Source organism: Sarcophilus harrisii, chromosome 2, assembly GCF_902635505.1.
Source record: "Sarcophilus harrisii chromosome 2, mSarHar1.11, whole genome shotgun sequence".
Classification (NCBI taxonomy): domain Eukaryota; kingdom Metazoa; phylum Chordata; class Mammalia; order Dasyuromorphia; family Dasyuridae; genus Sarcophilus; species Sarcophilus harrisii.
The window spans coordinates 9,159,353-9,165,538 of record NC_045427.1 but is presented as its reverse complement, the minus strand read 5'-3'; the positions used below and the strand labels follow the sequence as shown (position 1 = coordinate 9,165,538).

General features: G+C 41.0%; 1 pseudogene; it reads right to left on the bottom strand.

Annotated features, from left to right (window-relative positions):
- Positions 1 to 2,021: 2,021 nt before the first annotated feature.
- On the bottom strand, positions 2,022 to 2,800 carry LOC105749145 (annotated as a pseudogene).
- Positions 2,801 to 6,186: the final 3,386 nt, after the last annotated feature.

The window sequence follows — 6,186 nt, the reverse complement described above, 5'->3', positions numbered from 1 at the left end:
CTTTTTGTTGTTAGCTTCCGTTTTGTTTTCTTTTTCATTTTTATCCTTTTTGATCTGATTTTTTTGTGCAGCATGATAATTGTAGAAATATGTATAGAAAAATTGCACATGTTTAACATACATTGGATTACTTTCTATCTAGGGGAAGGGGTGGGGGTAAGGGAGGGAAAATTTTTGGAACACAAGGTTTTGCAAAGGTAAATGTTGAAAATTATTCATGCATATATTTTGAAAATAAAAAGCTTTATTTGAAATTAAAAATAACTAACTAAATAAGATCCCCACCACCACTACCAAAAAATAATAAATACTGAGTTAGCTCTGACAATAAGGGTGTCAATCTCATCATCTGTGTGAACCTCCCTGGAAAGTATACTGATGAGGTAAGTTAACTTATCTATCGCATTCAAAATTTCTCTGTTGTAATCAATGGTTCCAGGCATGGAACGTGTGGTAATAATTGTGGGACTACTTTTTTTTTTTTTTTTTTTGGTGTTGTTAGGAAATACTTAGCACAAGCAGCAGAGAATTAATCCACAACTTCTGCATCTCAGCCCCAGAGGCTGCACTAAGGACACAGTCATCTATTGTGACATACCAACTCTCCCTCTACTTCAGTCTTGGCTGGTAGTCATTTCCAGTTAAATGATTTACCATCAGTGAAGTAGTTGACCTTGATTTTTCCTCTTAGTTGAAGGTGTCTGACAACAAACCGAAAACCTATTAAACAGCATAGGAGCAAACACCCAGCCCTGCTTCATTACACTGGTGACTAGGAAAGTGTGAAAGCATCGTGTGCTTGCAAAGCATTGTGAGATTAGCATGAAATACTAATGAACTTTTTCAAACAAGCAAATTTTGTCATGATCTTCCATGAATCCTCACAAGTGAGAGGATTCAAGATTTTGATCACATCTTTGGGTATGATTCTCTTCTCTGTTCCTGGCATTTTTTCTGGAGTTGTCAGACAGCAAACACTGTAGCAACCATTCCTCTGTCTTTTCTGAAACCACAATGGCTCTTGGGTAGATGACCATTTTCCAGATGAAAGGTTAGCCTATTAAGAAGGACTCTGGCAAGAATCTTCTTGCCAGTGACTAAGATAGAGAGAACCTTGTGATTATCACAGAACAACCTATTTCCCTTTCCTTTACAAAGATGTTCAGTGGAAATAGCTAGATGGTGCAGTGGACAGAGTGCTAGCCCTGGAGCCAGGAGAATCTGAGTCAGACAATTGATACTTCCTAGCTGTGAAACCCTGGGCAAGTCACTTAACCCCGATTGCCTCCCCCCAAAAACCCCAAAAGAGTCATTGGAGGCATCATCCTTAAACTCCTAGGAAATGACCTTCTTTTGCCATATAATCTTGAAAAATTCATCCAGCTTTTATATGAGCTGTGGATCCCATTGCTTATAAAACTAAGCTTAGAATAAAATCATTACCAGATACTTTGTCATATAAGAGAAATCTAATGGCAAGCTAGAGAGGGATTGACTTTAATCTGTGATTGGTCAATGGCCTCAGCATTGACTAATGACAGTCTGTTGAGAGTATGATGGTTCAACCCATCTCTCCAGGATCATGTCCCTATTACTCATCAATGTGGGTCCATCAGCACTGAGCTGAAATGGACCATAAGTCTTTGGTCCACAAATGGCCCTCGGGGCATCATAAAAGTGCTTTGGATTGTTAATATCAGCATAAAACTATTTCACCTGCCTTCTTTCTGAACCAAGAATCTTGCATCTCTCTAAGCTTCACTTGTACTTTGTTTTTTTTTGTTTTAGAAATATGTACAATTTATTTACATAAAAGGCAGTAGAAAAATGGACATTTAATTTCATATTTAAAATACTTCTTTTCCCGTTCTGTTTGTGTTTGAAACCCCATTCTTTTCCCACTGTTCCACAAGGCCTTAAGGGGAACATAGCAATTCTTCATGAATTATTAGTTTGCTCCCTGACTCAAGGAAATTTTCACTTTCTATGGAAAAGGATCCATCTGCACCAAGTCAAGAACTTTAGAATATTTTGGGTTTTTTTTTTTTGCTTGAATAAAGGATCTGGATCCCTTTTATATCATCATCACTGAGTCTGAAGTGGTCTGAGTCCTAGTATTGATAGTGGGGGAACATGATGGAGTTTGAATCCTGAGAGTGTCCCAGGTCCAGAGGATAGCCTATCGCATGAATAGCCACCAGGAAGACATTGATCCCTTCCTCAGAATATGACTGTTCTTCATCATTGTCAAAGTGGACAGCTTCTTGGTCGTCAGGATTTGGGGCAAAAGCACGAGCTAAAATGTTTCCTCTCCCATCAAAGGGTTGGGCATCACCATGCTCTCCAGCCAAGAGAGCAAACTCAATGTCACAATCTGCTTTATATACTTTTCAGAATTCCAAAGGGGTCATGCTGCTTCAGACTTGGTCTGCCTTCTCTAAGATCTTTTCAACTCTCCTGTGCTTCATGCCCTCTGGATAGTGATGATTCTCCAGGTTATGGGGTTATTTTCAACTCTGGGCATCCCAGAAAAAGGGAGTAATCAGTAATATTTCAGATCCCACATTGAAGGTGCCAGATGAAGTGCATCCAATCAGCCAGTTTCTTCCAGCCTGAAGAAATGCTTCAAGAAGTACAATTGAGTCTCCAGAGAATAGTCCTGGGATTCTTCTTTGGTGAAGAAGAATCAATGGAAATAATCCTTAAAGAAACTCAAATCATTAAAGACAGTTCTGGGGATAACTGGAAAGGATGAACAGCAGGGCAGGAAAAAGGCAAGTATGAGAAGGGAAGAGAACATGACAAAGTCCAGCTCTACACTACGCTATTGGATATTACTTTTGATAGAATTAAACACTGCCTTCATAGAGATGGATGAATTATTCTGCTGGTAAATCCTTGGAGTTCTCATTTTTCATTTAGCAGTTTCTGAATTTCCCCATCATTTTCATTAAACCAGTCTTGAGGTTTATGAGTGTTCCGCTTCATAAGAAGAATAAATCCAGTGTTGTACACCAAATCTCTGAAAGCTATCCACTCCTGTTCTGCTCCACTATTGCCAGCACAGCTTTCCCTCCAAATTACCAAGAAATAGTTCCGAAAGAGCTTAATCTGTTGACGTTAAGACTTCTGCTAGTTATCTTGCCTTGGAGCTGTTATGTTTGTTGCATGGGCATGTTTAGCTTAGAGATGATAAATCTTTGATCGGTCCAGCACTCTGTGCCACACATTTGTCTTCACTCTCACATCCCCCTTTTTTTCCCTTATAATACCCCAGTCTATTAAATGCCAATGTTTGCTGCAAGGGTGCATTCATAAAGTTTTATTGCATTTAGGTTTATGGAAGATAATGTTGGTGATGAGAAGGACATGAGATGGATATCTTCCAAAGTAAGTGACATTACCATTATTGTTTCCAACTCTATTCCTCCCAAGGACACTCTGCCACATCTGGCAGTCTGAGCCTATTGGATACAAGTCACCCAGAATTATAAGCTTATTCCTTTTTGTCATGAGGGCCTTCATGAAATTTTTCTTGAACCTCATCAGGGTTTGTAATGCTGGAAGCAGAGGTGCTCAGTGTGTGGTGTTTTCCTGCAAGTGTCAATCTTATTGTCATGAGCCTGTCAGTCACTCCTTTGAAGAGATATACAAGCTTATTGACTGGATTGGTTTTAATGGTGAAACTTATGCCTACTTCATGGCACTCCCCTTCCCTATAACCAAACCAGGAAAATGTGTACAGACCCGACTTCAGTAAACTAGTATATAATGATTGGTCAGTCAGTTGTTGCCTGGTTATTGTCCTTCATTGTCAAAGAGGACGAAAATGGCATCATGATATTGGGGTCAAGGTACAGCATGTTTGACTGTGGCTGATCGGATCAATAGGAGCTTCGAAGACTCTGCCCCTGTTTGGACACAAATGTCCATCCGAACATTTGGAATAGAGATATCTCTAAGTCTGCACAATTCCTATTTCTTTTGAGCTACGGCAATTCTTAGCTCCTAGAGCACAGCACCTTCTTTGATGAAGATACGCCATGCTAAATGGTCGTGCCTGTGTCTCCCATGCTCACAACTGACCGGGAAGTCTTCACATGCTCGGATAGAAATCACCCTGACCTGACCCTAACTCTAAATTCACCACCAGGTTTGAGACTCCTCAGTTACTCTTACCTTAGTTTGGCTCATCTGCTGAAACAGTTAATCAGGGTGGGACTGCTGCATGTGCTACAGCTTCTTGGAGCTACATGTGAGTTGGATGAACACCAAAAGTGGAGGAGAAGCCCTGAAAAGGCTACTAGTGTTCCTGAAAAGGAACCAGTGTTCCCTGAACCTTCTACTGCCCCTCCACATAATAGTACTTAATAAATGATTACTGATTGATTGATTGACTACTTCATAAGCTGTGATAAGAAAAAAAGCCATTTTAAATCTTTAATCAATAGAGAACTGGGTCACAGATTTATAAATTCAGCTTTGGAACAGATATTTCTTTTATAAAATGTGTTTCTCTCATATCATTCATGCCTGACACAAACCTCATTTCCCAGAGGGAGAAACTCATGAAACAGATCCTTGGAGCAAATACATATCAGTGCAGGAGATGGGAAATCAAAGCTGTATGGACATCTAGCTCTTGGAGTGGTCCTACTTCTAGCTGGCAGTGGAGCCTCCCCTAGAAATGGGCACAAAGAACTGATCAAAGTATCCTCCCAGTAGCTAAGGAACCTGCACAATTATAGGAGTTTGAGACGGGGAATCCCCTTGGCATAGAGAACAACACGGTGCCTTAGAATTCCTGTTGGATTTATAGACTGAGAATTTGGGATCCAATTCTTGCTATGCTGTTCATGACCTGTGCAAAACTGGGCAAGTCAGTTCACTTCCTCGAACCTCAGTTTCCTCCCCTTTAATATGTGGAATTGGGCTAGAAGGACTCAGAATCCCCTTTCCACTTCTAGATCAATGAGCCCAATTTCTTTGACTCCTGCCTCTTTTCCACTGCACCAGCCTCTCTCTCTCAAGTTCATTCCAAGAAAAACTCACTTTCTGACTCCCACCCAAGAGTCTTGATATTAGTGCCCTCACCCTAAGATGAATTAATTTGAGATTTCCCTGATATAATTTGTTTTTTCTTTATCTGTAATTATTCTACAATTTAGGAATTTAAGGATTTGAATGGGGATTCCCCCCCCCCTTTCTTTGTATCCCCATCAAATGGTACACATTTGTAGGTGTACCTGACACATAGTAGGTACTTAATAAATGCTTGTTGACTTGAGAGATTTAGCAAGGAATGGGTCTGTTTCCTAGCTCCCTAGACATTGAAGAAACTTCCCTGTGTCATCCCCAGATGGAGGTATTGGGTCTCTAGCCTCTTTGCTCAAAAGACAGATCTCTGGAGGTCTTTCCCAGATCAGACACACCTTGACCTAATAGCTTTTGCCTGATGACCAGACTCTCCCAGGCTGTCCCTTTGTTAGCTCCTATCTGCTGTGCAGTGGTCCTGCTGAGCCTCATGGGACACAAGAGCACAGCCTGCTTTTACTTCCTGGAGGAAGGATTTTGAGCAGCCTAATTATCCACCCCCTCAAGAGACCATTCTCCAGACACTTAATGGTTAGCACACTCCTAGCCCCTTATGATGCTCCTCAACTCAGTGATTTCCTACATGTGCTCATCCTCATCCCTAACTACCAATTCCTTATGTGCAGACTGCTGCCCTCCATCCTATCCCAGCATCCCACTCCATATACATCCACCCCTTCCACTATGCTCTCTCTTTCCCCAGTGAGGACAGTGCTTGGTTCACAGCCTTTCTTTCTACCCCAACTTCCATCCTCACATTAGGAGACTGATATTAACATACTTGATATAGTCTTTATATTGATAATTTTAACATACTCCAATGCCTTAATTTCCCAGTTGGAGAATACTCAGTCCCTGTGATTTACCCTTCCACCTCACCTCACTTATCCCACAGAGATGGACACACTTCTGGTCACCCATAAGGTTTCCTCTTCCATGTCCGTGAACTCTGAAATTTCTTGATTTGGTCATAACTTCCTGATCCCTAATCCTTTTCTTCCTCTTCACCATGGTCCCTGTCAACATCCCTCAGTTCTTTTCCTGGCCCTCGCTTCTATATTCTCCTATTTCCCAATCTTAACCTCTTGGTGA